The following is a 16,155-nucleotide window of genomic DNA, read 5'->3' on the forward strand; positions in this document are numbered from 1 at the left end:
TGCATCACTCTGAGACAAGATGTTCCTGATTTTAACAATATTACGAAGATGAAAGAAGGCAGTCCTAGAAACCTGTTTTATATGCGAGTCAAATGATCAATTCTGGTCAAAAATAACTCCAAGGTTCCTCACTGTAGAACTAGAAGCCAAGGAAATACCATCTAGAGTAACTATATATATATATATATATATATATATATATATATATATATATATATATATATATATATATATATATATATATATATATATTAGAGGATGTGAACAATGAACAAACAACAACAAATGTTAAAACTGCATCCTGTACTGCCATGCACACACAGGTCACGTTGATGGAAGTGATGTCTACCAGACTCCCATACTGTGGGAGCAGCAGGGTGAAAATGCAACAATACACTGTAACCACACAAAGGGTGGAGGCTATTACCAGATGTACTGGTTCAGACAGCTGCCTGGAGAAACTATGAAACTTATCGTGTTCACAACTACAGGCTTAATAGATCACGACTTTGGAGAATTCAGCAAAGATAAATCCTCAGCCACCAAGACTGAAGCTGAGAGAGGAACATTCACCGTAAAGAATCTGCAGCTCTGCTCTGTATTGCAGGTACTTTATGCACATGATGATGCAAAAGTAAAAGTTATTCTCTGCTCTAAACCTGTTTGCTCTCTTTTTCATCCTGTAGAACTCTCACCAAACAGCGTTCAACAGACTCCCACTGCTGTGGTCAGAGGACATGGAGAAGAGATCCAGATAAACTGCAGCCATTCAAACACCAATTTTGAGATGATGCAGTGGTACAAACAGTCTCCTGGGGAAACTGATATGGCTCTTATTGCTTATGCTCGCTATTCTTCTCTAGCTGTTGAAGATTCATTCAAAACCTCCTATAATGTGACCGGTGATGGCCGCAGTCTGTCATCTCTTGTTATTCCAAAGCTGAGACAGTCTGTGGACAGCGCAGTATATTTCTGTGCTGCCAGCGATGCACAGTGCTGCATGAAGCCTCCAGCTACAACAGAAACCTCCTCTGCTGCAGACAGAAACAATCATTCCCCTGCTGATAACAACATGAGCAACAAGTAAACCACCACTGAACGACTGATCAGAGAGCTCATTTCATCCAGTGGGGGGCAGTGTTCCCCAACACATCCTGTAGTATTTATCTTTTTTTAGTCACTTTGCCTGAAAAAGCAATGCTACGCATAATGAAAAGCATGTCTAAACTGACAAAAAAACAACACTCTGACACACAAGTTTTTGTAATTTTCAATGTTTAACATTTTCCACAATTAATTCAATTTGTATTCAATTACTGAAAACTGTTGTGTTTGTCTTTGTTTTTAATATGATGAACAGTTTAGTGTGTTTCCTGAACTCAGTGCATACACTTTTAGGATAAGCAGCTTTTGCAAAGGATTTTGAGAAAGAATCTAGAAGTTCAACGTGTCTGTAAGAGGAAGGATTTTTACAAAATGTCATCAAGAAAATATTTTATCACCTGTCAATATCTTTGTGATAGAGAAGAGCTTTATGAATATTTGAATAGTAGTAGTTAAGAGCTTAATGCAGCCACATGTGGCAGGATATGTAAAATGGAAATTACTCCTCTTTGGATCTTAAACCTGTTTGTTTTTCTATCCTTTTACAAATTGCTGTGTGCATCTTTAAAACCAGACTATTTATTTTTTATTTGTGTATTTCTAGTGCATGAATGATGACATCAGCCCACTAAACCAACATGTATTCAATATCACACCACATAATCTCACTGTTAGTAAGTGAAGTCTTTCATTAGGAGGACATGTGAAACTGACTGTAGCTGTTTTCACACTGAGATCCGCTACCATCGCGGGTCCAAATTGTCACTTCATCCCGCGTCGAGCAATGTAAAAGCTTGGCGTATTAGGTGATCCGTGCCGCCTGAAGCCAGTTGCATGCCGAGTGATGTACGTCTTTGGGAAGCTATCGATGGATTTGCGGCACAGGGTTATCCAATGTGTGCAGGTGCTATAGATGGCACACATATCCCCATCATGGCACCCAACGACCCATCGGCCTACTACAACCGCAAGGGCTGGCACTCCATCGTTCTACAGGCTGTTGTTGACCACAACTTCTGGTAAGGCTTACATAGCAAATATGTACTTCAGTGAAGTTAGTTTTAAGTTGGATATTCGACAGACATTCGCAAAACACTCCAACATTTCAAGTGCACTCGTATTGCAGACTTTACAGTAAACACATGGAGAGGACGACTGCAGCATGTACCAACTTCCTGTTTTAAAAACAAAATAAAATTTAAAAAATGGGATATTTAAAGCAGAGATGAGCTACTGTGTATAAAGTTATTGAAAATTATGAACAGATATAAAATGTAAAAATAAAAGGTGTATCTCATGCAGCCAGTGTAGTTACATGATCCCACACTGATTTGGAATCAATTGATCACATGACCTGGAAGCTATTGAGCTAAAATGCTAATATTTACATATAAATATTAATAAAAACTATGAACAGATCTAAATTGTAAAAATAAAAGGTGTATCTCATGCAGCCAGTGTAGATACATGATCCCAAACTGATTTGGAGTCAATTCATCACATGACCTGGAAGCTATTGAGCAATGCTAATATTTACACATAAATATTAATAGATATTATGAACAGAACTAAATTGTAAAAATAAAAGGTGTATCTCATGCAGCCAGTGTAGTTACATGATCCCAAACTGATTTGGAGTCAATTCATCACATGACCTGGAAGCTATTGAGCAAAAATGCTAATGTTTACATATAAATATTAATAAAAACTATGAACAGATCTAAAATGTAAAAATAAAAGGTGTATCTCATGCAGCCAGTGTAGTTACATGATCCCAAGCTGATTTGGAGTCAATTGATCACATAACCTGGCAGCTATTGAGCTAAAATGCTAATATTTACAAATAAAAATGAATGAAAATTATGAACAGATGTAAAATGTAAAAACGTAGAAATAAAATAAATAAAATAAAAAGGTAAACCCACGGAAAATAACATAGCAAAGGACACACGGACAAAGCATGATAAAAAACAGGCAAAAAACACAAAAACTTCGGCTTTCTCGGAGCTGCTTTAAAGGGATAGTTTGCCTCTTTTGACATGAAGCTGTATGACATCCCATACTAATATCGTGCATGAACTATAGGTTAAGAAATTAACCCCGGTTCTCTGAAACACAAGTGAGGTATCTCACTATGGGACATGGCCCCTGCGCTTCTCCCCAGAAGCAATTTTCCACTACGCCAGTCCTGACTGGCAGACAGACGTGTCTTGGAGGAATGACTTCCTCCTCCTTATAAGACCGGGGCATCATGTTGTCTATTCAATCTGAGCAAAGTACACCTCTTCCTCGCTCCAGGCAAGGAGAATGATCTGGTGAGATACCTCACTCATGTTTCAGAGAACCGGGGTTAATTTCTTAACCTATAGTTCTCTTTCAACATTCGTTTCGGTATCTCACTATGGGATATAGAGACTCCCGTATTGCCAGACAATCATACCTCGAGGACCAGTTATCATGACAACCACAGTCACATAGGTAGCCCTATATCTGTCGCAGAACCCACGCGCAGAACTGTGTGAGCCAACGTGGGTACCGTAACATCCAATCTGTAAAATCTGGAGATGGTGTGAGGCGTAGTCCAGCTAGCAGCCGCACATATCTCCCCAATAGAAATGCCTTGGAACAATGCCCATGACGTGGCCATCCCACGAGTGGAATAAGCACGCAACCCTGAGGGGGGTTGAAGCCCCTTGCTCTCATAGGCCAAGGATATATGCTCCACAATCCAGCGTCACAACCGCTGCTTCGTAAAGCTGGATTTACAGTTCACGAGTCGTGACGTCAAAATGACGTTTCAGGCCTTGCGCTTGCCTTGAAAAGACGGCGCAGCGCGTTGTCATGCACCAGTCGATATTTGTAACTTGGCTGTGCCGAGAACGACAAACCGCCGGATGGATCAATCTGAGACCAGGCTCAGTCAAGAGGTGCGTTTGTACAGGCACCTGTACGAAACTGCAGTGAAAGAGCACAGGGACTGCGTAACCTCAAAAAACTGGTGGACAGAGATTGGCAGAACTTTGGGGAAAGAGGGAGAGTTCTGTAAGAATGTGTGGAAGAAGCTATGGGACAGATACGTGAAGGCAAAGAAGAGGGCAGAGACTCCAAGAGGTGATGCCGGGGGCTTCAGACCTTCACTCTATTGACTGAATTGTCTTGGCTCACGAACTTCGTGAAACACAGAAATACATGAAGCATTTCATCTTCCAGATACTGCAGCAGCATCATTGATGACAGTGTTCCTGGTCTTGACAGTGGCATTGTTTTCTTTTCGACTTTCTTCGTTGTAGAACACTGTAAAATAATCATTTTAATCATCAATACGAACTGAAGGCTTCAAAATTGCGGAAATCAGCAGCGCCCCACCGCGAACCGAGTCATTGGATTAGAACGGGAAAAAATAAAAAATGATTATGAAAAAAAATACAAAGTACAGTAGGACAAATAGTGACTCACGTGTATTTCACTGCTCTTCTGACTGAGCCGCTGCATCCTGACTCCGCTCTGTAAAGTTTTTTTCTACTAAAGCCTGCGGTGCAGGTGTGTTTTTTCGAGAGAGAAACTTGAAATTGCAAACTTAAATTTGGCAAGCTGTTTTACGTACGTGTACATATTAAACCGTAATGTTATTGACACAGAGGTAGAGAAGAAGCGGAGAGACTGTTTAGCCAATCAGAATGCAAGGCAAATCCCTGAAGCAGCGAGACCGTGAAAGGTGAACCGCGTTATAGCGAGGGTTCACTGTAATTCCTTTTTACCAGTTCACTTTCCTACCATTGGCTGTGTTTCCCTCTTGACAAACATCCACAATGCACAGTAGACTTTGCCGAAACCCGGGATGAACCAGGGACCTTCAGATCTTCAGTCTGACACTCTCCCAACTGAGCTATTTCGGCTACAAAGGGCTACAATGGCAGCTTTCATTTGGAAAGTAAAACCAGGAACTCGCTCCGTGGAGCGTAGACGACAAACCTGGGGAGCCAGATAAAGGCCACAAAAATGCAATAATTGACTGTTGTAGCTGAGGAAGAAGCCTCCTGTGTTTTCATTAATGCAGCTTTTTTGAGATAATTTCTTTATACCAGTTCACTTTCCTAAAATGGACTGTTGTTCCCTTTTGATAAACATCCACACTTCATATTAGTCTTTGCCGAAACCCGGGATCTTCAGAACTTCAGTCTGACGCTCTTCCAACTGAGCTATTTCGGCTACAAAGGGCCACAATGGCAGCTTTCATTTGGAAAGGAAAACCAGGAACTCGCTCAGTCAGAGCCAGGTCATGTGATCAATTGACTCCAAATCAGTGTGGGATCATGTAACTACACTGGCTGCATGAGATACACCTTTTATTTTTACATTTTATATCTGTTCATAATTTTTATTAATATTTAAATGTAAATATTAGCATTTTAGCTCAATAGCTTCCAGATAACGTGATCAATTGATTCGAAATCAGTGTGGGATCATGTAACTACACTGGCTGCATGAGATACACCTTTTATTTTTACATTTTATATCTGTTCATAATTTTCAATAACTTTATACAACAGTAGCTCATCTCTGCTTTAAATATCCCATTTTTTAAATTTTATTTTATTTTTAAAACAGGAAGTTGGCACATGCTGCAGTCGTCCTCTCCATGTGTTTACTGTAAAGTCTGCAATACGAGTGCACTTGAAATGTTGAAGTGTTTTGCTAATGTCTGTCGAATATCCAACTTAAAACTAACTTCACTTAAGTCAAATATGTTGTGTTATCTTAAATGGTATAATTTTTATACCGACGTGATTCTTGAACAGTTTACTGATTTCTCTCTCTGTATTTTCAGCTTCACAGACTTGTATGTGGGTTGGCCTGGACGCACGCATGATGCCCGGATTTTTACTAACTCCTACATCTTTAAAGGGGTAGAACAACAACAAGGCGGCTACCTCTTCCCACGTGAAGTAAGCCACATAAACATCAACATTTCAATTCAATCAATTTGCTCTAAGTAGCCTTCTTGTGTTCTAGATGTAATTGGAGTTTATATGACATGAAATTGGCCGAAGTGGTGTGTGTTGTTTAAACTTGAGCCGTTTTTTAATTGAATATTCTCTCCTCTCCCAGACATCCATTACTGTCAATGATGTGGAGACCCTGCATACCCCCTTAGAAAATGGCTGATGAAGGGGTTCACGCACCACCATGCACTGACCCCACAGCAGCGCAAACTACAACTACTGTCTGAGTTCTGCGCGGATGGTAGTAGAGAATACCTTTGGGCGCCTCAAAGGCCGTTGGAGGTGCCTAGGTAAGCGTCTTGACATTGCTACTGCTTCTGTTTCTGACGTTGTGCTTGCCTGTTGTGTTCTCCATAACATTTGTGAGCTCAAGAAAGACCATTTCCTACCAGAGTGGACCATTGTGCAAGACTGCGTCCACCCTCATCCTGGCCAGGTTGCAGGGTGTGGGGGCACATGCCAATTGCCAGGCTATCCGGGACGCCATCATGTCAATGATTTGAAGTGTGCAACTGTGGCTACATGTTTCCTGTTTTTTTATAATAAAGTCAACTAAAGGATAAATCGACAAGTGTGTTGTGGTCAAATTTCAGTTGGAAGTGAGGAAATAAACTTATCATAATAAAGGAGGCACCTGCATTCCTCTACAGTACTTAAGGCCCTCATTCAAGGATGTTAACACCTGTGTACCAAAGCAGTTTGTAAGCTTGCCCGCTAACTGAGGTAAATAACAATCTGAATTAATAAAGCACTCCAGATTCAAATATTGTTTTTTTTTTTTATTTAAAAGCAACACTCACACACAAAGTAACAAAAATTAGAAAAATACTGTAAAAGTGTGAGTTCAGTCCAGCTGTTGCAAGAAGGAAGATGTCTGTCCGTGCGACTCGTCCTCTGCGAGGAGGCTGGGGAAAGGTGGCGGCGGAGAATAGTGGTGTGGAGTGCTGTGATGTAGCGCATTAGCACGGCCCATTATGTCCCGCAGAATAGCAGTGGGACTGCATTTCCCGACGCATGTCCTGAAACATGTCGGTGAACACAGACATCTGTTCTGCCCGCTCCCGTCTGTAGGCCTCCTGCGCTGCTGTCTGCGCTTCGTCTCTCTTTCTCCGAATCTCATCTTCGCGTGCCATCCTCGCCTCCCAACGCATCATTTCCCTCTCATCGTCCTCACGACTCATCATCTGGATCAGCTCACGGGTCTCGTCAGCCATCATCTGCTGCTTTGTCTTTCGCCTCTTTGGTGGTGGCGCTTGTTTTAAAAAAGAAAGGAATTCAAATTAGTCATGTTTGTCCTGGCAATGGAGCGGTCAATATAATATATATTTATATGTATATTTCATACACAAGCAAATACTAAAGCAGTGTTGTATAGTAACAAAGTAAAAATACTTCACTACTGTACTTAAGTATATTTTGGAATACTTTGTACTTTCCTCGAGTTTAAAATTTTTTGACAACTTTCACTTTTACTTCACTATATTTCCGAACTTAATTGCATACTTTTACTCCAATACATTTCCATTGTTCGGTTTAGTTACTCGTTACAAAAAAAAGAGAGAGCGAGAGAGAAAAAAAACGCAACAGTGTTTTGACCCCATGCATGTTATGCCTGCCCAAAAGACGTGGAAATTCTATCTTACAGAAACTCCCCTTTTTTAGGTTTTAAGGTACTTTTACAAAAAAGGTCTTCCTCTTCAGATGCCAGATAAGCTGCAGTTCCCTCCCAATTCTTTTTTTCTTTTGTATAATGACCGGTTGTGTGTGCACCTCCTATAGCTTGTGAAGTACAGTAATCGTAACAGCTTTTTTTCTTGGTGATGTTGGCCGCATTTTCTGTACTGAGTTATTTTAATAATTTTTTTAGAAAGGTTTACAAAAGGGGTTTCAAACTGGACTCCCTCTTCAGATGCCAGATAAGCTTCAATTTTCTCCTATTTTTTTCTTTAAATTTTGCTTATAATGATGGCAATAACAGTAGCAGCCTCTTTTGTTTAATTTTTTTCTTAATGGTGTAATGTACGCCTCATTTTCAGTACTGACCTTACTTGAAGGTTCACAAAGTTTGTATTTTCTGTCTAAATTTTGCCTGCACTTGGTTGTGTGTAGATTTTAAATGTATTTGACCTTCAAAGTTTACCAAAATATAAAAAATGTCATTCAAACTGCAACCTTGTTTACTTTTTACTTATACTTTTCATTACATTACTTAAGTACATCTATTTTTACAGTAATTCTCATACTTAAGTACAAGACGTTTCGGATACTTTAAGACTTTAACTCAAGTAACATTTCAGTCAGTGACTTGGACTTTTACCAAAGTCATATTTTGGAGGGGTACCTATAGGCCTACTTTTACTTGAGTGTGAGATTTCAGTAGTTTATACAACACTGTACTAAAGTAACAATGTAGACCTACCGAGCTGATTGTCCGAGCAGTTTTTACTGGTCCCGCTGGCTGTTTCGTCAGCGGAGCTGACAGATGCTGCGCTGGGGACAGGAGACGGTGGTGTGGGAAGAGGAGCGGGTGCGAGCTCCATGCTGCCCTGAATGGCAGAGTGGCTTCGTCCCCAGATGGCGTGGCACATGTCGAAATATGGCCAGTCCATCGCCCTCTGCCACTCCTGCCGCTGTGGTCATTAACCGCACGGAACTTTTTCCTCATGACTTTCAGTTTGTTGGTCACCTGCGCCTTGCTGCGTGGGAAACCGCGCTCTCCCATCTTCCTCGCCAGCCCTTCCAGCAGAGGTCCATCTTTCACCGTGGCGGTAACGTCCTCTGCTTGGAGGCTGAGGAGCTCGCGGACCTCCTTGTCTCCCCAGTTGGCCATCTTGAAAAATGTCTCGAACTTGCAGAGTAAAACTTGAAGTGAAACTTGTCCTCACCTGTCGCTGTTGTTCTGAATCAGCTGTCCATTCTGTCTTTTAAACTCCTCACGTCACGCCACGCCCACGTCCATCCCGCGCCCGCTTTCACATCAGCCTTCCTCAGGCTGTTGAGTGGGGGGTGGGGACATGGTGACACCATCCACCTTGAACAGGACCAGAAACAATCGGAGTGGAACACAAAATGATCATGTTCACTGTCTGCTGAGCTTGCACGTCATAGTGGTCTCAGGTGAGTAAGAAAAGTTTTTTTATGTAGTGAAAGTATCTTCCTTCCCAATATGTTAATGAGTGGAACTCGTGTCTCTCACTAACACAGATGGAAAACTCATCCTCCTGTTCACTCTCAAAGTGACCAAATGATCCTGTCTCCAGGCCACACCTTCAAAAATCCAGGAGAAACAGCTGTTCTCACAGTATTAAAAGCTTTGATCAAATCCTCTGCTACAAACCATCAGATGGAGCTCCTGGGATACATATTTTAGGACGTTGGATTTCCGGAGACCAGACTTAATGTGACATTGGATGCACAGTAAAATCCCGCGTGTCAAATAAGCAGTGTCAGAGCATGTTAACTCTGTAAGAGTCAATTTAACAACAGTGAGTGTAAAATGCCTCCTTATGTTCTGCAGTGTTGGTGAAAATATTCAGAGTTAAAATAGGTTTTGTAAAAATAACTCTTTACGGTGTCAGTATCAAGTGTCAAAGAAAATGCACTCTGTCAGAGTTAATATAACACCACAATTCAGTGTTAATGGAAATTCTTGAAACTGAGTGTTAAAAAGTACTCTTAAAAGCTCCGCCTCCTTCTACCTCATACCAGACTGATCAGAATTTTCTCAGCGCCATTTTGACCTTCTCCGCTTCGCTGAAAAATCACAGTAAGTTTTTCTCAATTTTCAATTATTTCCCAAATTTTCACTGTCCTTGGAGTTAAAGCAACATAATGAAATAACATGGTGCTTCAGAAGAAACTTTTTTTCTGTGAAAAAATGTGCTTTTCACGTGACAAATGTAAGGAGTTGTTAGCTAGCTTAAACCTGCAAAATGTTGTCCTATTTAGCATTAAATAAAAATTGCATTTTAGACATAATATTGCATTAACTGGTCACTACGCTTCTAAACATTGATAGGAATCTATAAAATACTTGGGGACTGATTTGGGGGATTGACTTAATGCACCTGCCTGGAGCTCCAAACCAAGTTGTAATGCTAAAACCCCGATTACGTTTTTACCCTTCAGCGGGAGCAGAGCGCGACATACGCGGTTCCTCTGAAACCGCATAGAATGTATCGTCGGTGTTGCTTCATTAAATCTTAGCTATTTCACCTTTTAATGGTATTTTATAAAAGTTATGCTTGTTACTACCGGACGTTTTTCAATGAACGTGAAATAATCCTCAAGCGATTGCCAAATAAGCAAGTATATGATTGGCGGTTCCATTAAAGTAATTTAGGAAAAATAATATCTGGTTAGGTTTGTTTTCACTATTAATTACCCAACATTTTCTGCCCTGTCACTGCTAAACGCATCAACAAGCAGGAAAGCTGTTGCAATCTGCTGGTAATTTGGTAATTTGCTCCAAAATTGATGTAAAAACCACATTTTTGTAGAATAAGAATAGGTTTTTATCTTTGCCTTGTCTCTTGTGGTATAACGATTATAGGTTTTATTTTAGACTGTTAGGTTAAAGACCAAAATAATAATTTACATTTGTTTATGCAACTCAAAATGCCCATTTGTTTTTTTGTTGTAGATACCATCATGCTTATTAAAACAAAAATTGATACAGAACAGAAGTATGTGAAGATCAGTGAACCAAGCCTGGAAGAATTCTTGAATGCTGGTAAGCAATGATTGACCCACTGTTGGAAAAATAAAAGAAGAATATATTGGTTGAAGATGTTTAGATGTATGCCAGTTCTGCTCTTTACAGTCTGCATTTTGAGTGATCCCAAATAGAAGTGAACAATGAATTTGTCATAAACACAAAGAACCATTTTTCATATTTCTGCGCAGAAACTGTTTTATAATGAAAATTGAAATGGTTGATTTGAATGTTGATTCTTCACTAACCATTCTGGGTTCTATTCACCTCTTTCTTGTTTTGGTAACTGATCGTGTAAATCCTACAGTTGAAATATTTCAGTGATAATTTAAATGTTTTGTTTTCTCCGTAGCTTTCACAAAGTTCTCGATTCCACCTGTTGTTGAGGGCATCAAAGTTTTTGATGACACAGGAACTGAGGTGGATGAAGAAATATTTGAGGAACTAGTGCATCAGCCCAGTACTGGCATCTTGACCATCACATTTGGCAATGGTAAGCTTGATTTTTCTTGATTCCAAGTTCCTTCTGAATGTTCCTTTGCATTTTGACTATTACCAAAGTACTATTGAACTTTGGGGTGACAACCAGTGCAAAGTATTTTACTTATTCATTTTTTATACTTTTTTCTTGTGACCTCTAGCTTCTCAGGAGAGAACTTTGTCCAGCTGTTCTCAGGGGTCAACATCATCTCACTGGACCCTGGAAACATCATTTTCTCCCACCTCAGTGCATCAAACTGCAACAGATTCAGCACCAGAACTTCCTCGTTGTGACTCTGATGATACAATCATCCTTGAACTTGCAGCTTGCAGCTCTGTTAATCCCATTCACAATGAGAACGACAGACCTCCCAGTAAACGGCAGAAAATAAAATGGATGGATACAACTTCAAAAGAGGTCTTTTTTTTCTGCCATGATGATAAAATGATGAAAAATAATAAATATGCTTTGGTGTCATCCTTAATATGCAAAAAACACATATTTTTTGTCTGTCAACAGTTGGTTGAATCGGCACTGATCAAGAAACCAGGTGGAGATCAGATTCTTAAGGAATATATGCGGACAAAAAGCCTGACAGACGGCTCACGTCGAAAGCTAGTTAACATCCTTGCTGCAGACATGAGTGAAATTCATGGGTAAGTTTATTTTTCTTGAAGCGCTGTACTACTTGAGAAATAATGTTTTGAAAGTTATTTTTAGACATTAAATATATTTACTTGGCTCCTTTCAGGACAGCACCACCAAGACATGTGAGAGAAATGTATGCTCAAGGCATAATTGAAATGTTCCCAAACCTGCGTGATCCATATTCCAAAAATGGATATGTAAGTATTCTTTCCAATTTGAACCATACTAGTTGTTTTAAATTATTTTATCTTTTGACTCGCATGCTATCTTTCTAAAACTAAAATAACTTGTTAACCTATTTTAAAGGAACATTTTTATGATGGTGAAAGTGGCAGTGGCTACTTAGCATGGAGGCTTAAAACCATCCAGAGGAAGAGCACCTTATCAGAGGGCAGAAGATCATCATGTCAACTGACTGGGGGTGGACCAACAGCCAGACGAGATGCTTCATTTAACCCTGAGGTGACCCTAAGCGAAGAGCAATGCAAGGAGGCCATTTCCTTCATGAAATATTCTTCTGATGAGGCCGCTATCAAAAACAAAATGAAGATGACGTTTGATGACCGTCGCAAGATGGTCCTGGACGAAAACAGATCATCCGATGTCTTGACTGAATTTCCTCGCTTCAGAGATGTCAAAGGCTTGGTAATTCAGCATTTTACACAAATAGCCTTTGGATGTTGAAGAGTCTTAACAAACCTGTCCCTGAAATAAAGGCCTGGAGATCATTTGGGTTTTATGTTGCAATAAGCTCTTTTTCCATATGTTTAGATTAATCAAGACTTCGTTCTGGAATTTGGAGAAGATGTAGCTTCCAAGTTTTTGGAGAGGTTAGTAGCAAAAAACTTAATCAAATTTGCCCATTTATTATTTTTTCCATTTGTTGCATAAACTACAAACATTTGCTTTATATTGGAATACTTTTGTGCTACGTTAATAGAATGCCTTTTTTACTTTAGGTGGCCGACTGTTTTCAAGCAGAAAGTTATCCAGCAGAGCAAGAGTCTCCCTACCTCAACTGACCTTGAAGAACTAATCTACTGTGCTGAAGGAGCTCCAAGTGAGGAGGAACTGGAGGAGACCCTTACATCTGGTAGTTTAAATTGTGTCCTGTGGGACTTAAACCTTTCTCTTTAAAAATTATTGATACAAGTTTTTTTCTTTATTTTCATGTTCTGTGTTATTTCTGTTCCCATAGGCTGGGACAGTGATCTTGCTTCCATCATTCTCCTGCTCCACCTGATTCCTCCTTCCTGTCAGGGCCGTAAAAGACCTGGCAAAGTTTCTGCGTCTCAGGCTGAGAAGCACCTTGTGGTCTTCCAAAAGGTTTGTTCTGTATGTTAATTTTTGCAACAACTATCATCTGTTCCCTTTCTCCTCTTCTTCTATGATACTTTGTATATATTAAATGGATTCTGTTTTAAAAAATATGACACCAATTTGATACCTTTTATTGCTATGTATTCTTATGTTTGGGGGGCAGAGAGTGTTGGTTAGATCTTGATTTGAACTTTAATGGGGAAAGCTTCTAGCAGTTAGTTTTGACAGAATTTTTGTAATCCTACTTATTTTCCTTTTTTACTTCACTTGGAGCGTTTGATGAACTTTTTAAAGCTCATTTTGTATTTGGAACTGTTTATAATCAAATGCTCCACAACATGTATGTTTTCATACAAACAACCGTCTACAACATAGATGTTGGCAAAGTTCAGGAGACTCCACGTGTTTCAGAGATACGGGCTAGGCTACTTAACTAACCAGTGAATGAATTGGCAACAAGATTGCCCATCAATGTGAGGCTACTGCAGTTTTTTTTGGTGGAATATTTTTTCACTTTCTTTTTTGATACCATTTTTTATATTAATCTATCACTCAGTATATTTTAATATGGGAATGATTTGTTTTGTGTGTCAAGGACATTTTGTCAGTACCAACATGCTCATTAGGCACATGCGATTGAGTCATGGTTTCTGTCCTGGTAAGTCCCTTCGCTTAAAATGTGCTCAAGGAGGTTGTTATGTAATGTTATGACTGTAAAATGTGTTAACTCAAAGATTGGTGGTTGCAGTTGATGATTGAATGTTTGGGTTCAAAGGACAAATATCTTATCTGAACTAACACAAAAAGATGCTTGCTTTGTTAAAAATGGCACTAATGTTGGCATGTTCTTCAAAGTAATAAAATGCTAAAATGCTGAGAAGCCTAAGTGCCTTTTATTTTTGTATGAAACTTAAATTGATTAGACGAGGAAGATAATGTTTTTTTTTTTGTCCACCTACATATATTTTAGCAAATTTTTGGCTGTATATTGGTAAAAAAATATTAACAATAGGTTTATAATAAAACCATATATAATTGACTAAATTTTTTGACACTGGATTAGTTACAAATTAACATTGTTTAGAGTTAAATTTAATTAACAGTGAGTGTTACATAGGTTTTACACTTGTAGGAGATGATTTAGAATAACACTTAAAAAGTAGCAGTGTCATATTTAAATAACACTGTGAGTGTTGTTTATCTCACGGAGTAAAAGTATATTAACAACTGTGAGTGTTAAATCAATTTTACTCTATAACTCAATTTAACTCTAATCAGTGTAAAATCAACTCTGAAAACTTAACACTGAGAGCAGTGTAACTTTAACACTGTACAGGGCGGGACCATATGTTCACTGGCTCAGTGTTGAAATTGACTCTTTAAGTGTTAAATTAACACTGCCCATTTTACTGTGTGGAAGTGCAAACAGAGACCAGACGTGCACTTTAGCAATCCAAGGACTCAGTCTGAGCAGCAGTGCAGTTTATTTCTGAGCTGCTGGCTACCACAGTGCTTCATATCCCTGCTGCTCAGTACAAAAACCTATAGATCTGACCTGCTAGGTCTATCTAATGTGTGATGTTTACGTATTTAATGCTATGACTGTAACCTGGTAACACAAATAAAAAATCCCCATTAAAAAAAAAATAGTAGTCATTCATGTAATAATTCCATTAGATAATCCAGATGGAATACTTTTTTCTTCCATTAGATGGCAGTATATTGTTACACAACCAGTCGTGTGTGGTGGCAGTTGATTGGCTTTAATGTTTCAAAGAGGAAGAAAAACAAAGTCAAAGCCTACCCTAAAAGGTTGTGTTTGTTTCTCTCATGGGCATGTTTCATTTGACAGAGAGGCAGAAGTATGCAGCATACCGGCATGCACTGTTGTGGTAACACACAATCAACTCTTCAGACTCTACTATCAGTCAGAAAACTCATCTTCTTCTGTACAACATTAAACATCATGCTGGTTTCAGGTAACAATGTCTTCTTTTCTCATTTCACTTCATACTTTAGCAGCTGAAAATTTGTTGATGTGCCACCAGCTTGTGTTTCACCTCAGATGTTTGATTAGGTTATTCTCTTAAACTATCCCCCACTGCTCAGTCACTTGATATTTATTTGCTGCATATTGTTTCATATTCTGTGCGGAAACCTTTTCAACAGGCTCCTCTCTCAGCAACCAGGTCCATCAGACTCCAGCCGAGGTGCACTACGAGCCCGGAGGCACAGCCATCATCAACTGTTCACACACCATTGACACCTATGATAAAATCCTCTGGTACAAGCAATCAAGCAACCAGATGCAGCTTCTGGGATACATGAATCTCAAATATGGGGTTCCAGAGACAGGAGTGAATGTGAAGATAAATGGGAGTGCGAAGAAAGGAGAAACCTGCACGTTAACAGTGGAGGAACTCAGTCTGAGCAGCAGTGCAGTTTACTTCTGTGCTGCAACGTACCACAGTGCTTCATATCACTGCTGCTCAGTACAAAAACCCTCATATCACTCTTTTTCATCTGCCTTCCATCCAACAGCCGCTTGCACCTGTATGACTCTTTCACAACATGACTTTATATATATGTGTATGTATAGTAGGAATAGTGTCTAAACCAGACTTAGAAAGACTAATCCATGTGTTTTTCTCCAGCAGGTTAGACTACTGTAACGGCCTCCTCACTGGGCTCTCTAAACGGGCTGTAAGACAGCTGCAGTACATCCAGAACGCTGCTGCTCGAGTCCTGACTAGAACCAGGAAATACGACCATATTAGTCCAGTGCTCAGGTCTGTGCACTGGCTTCCTGTCGCTCAGAGAATAGACTTTAAAACAGCTCTGCTTGTGTACAAGTCTCTTCATGGTCAAGCGCCAAAGTACATCTC

General features: G+C 39.6%; 1 long non-coding RNA gene across 1 annotated transcript; it reads left to right on the forward strand.

Annotated features, from left to right (window-relative positions):
* Window positions 1-11,573: 11,573 nt before the first annotated feature.
* LOC142366178 (uncharacterized) lies at window positions 11,574-12,580 on the forward strand. Its single transcript, XR_012766734.1, has 4 exons — window positions 11,574-11,719; window positions 11,822-11,958; window positions 12,054-12,147; window positions 12,257-12,580. It is a non-coding gene; the product is annotated as an uncharacterized LOC142366178 (long non-coding RNA).
* The last annotated feature ends 3,575 nt before the right edge of the window (window positions 12,581-16,155 follow it).

Source organism: Odontesthes bonariensis, chromosome 17 (assembly GCF_027942865.1).
Source record: "Odontesthes bonariensis isolate fOdoBon6 chromosome 17, fOdoBon6.hap1, whole genome shotgun sequence".
In the NCBI taxonomy this organism is placed as follows: Eukaryota; Metazoa; Chordata; class Actinopteri; order Atheriniformes; family Atherinopsidae; genus Odontesthes; species Odontesthes bonariensis.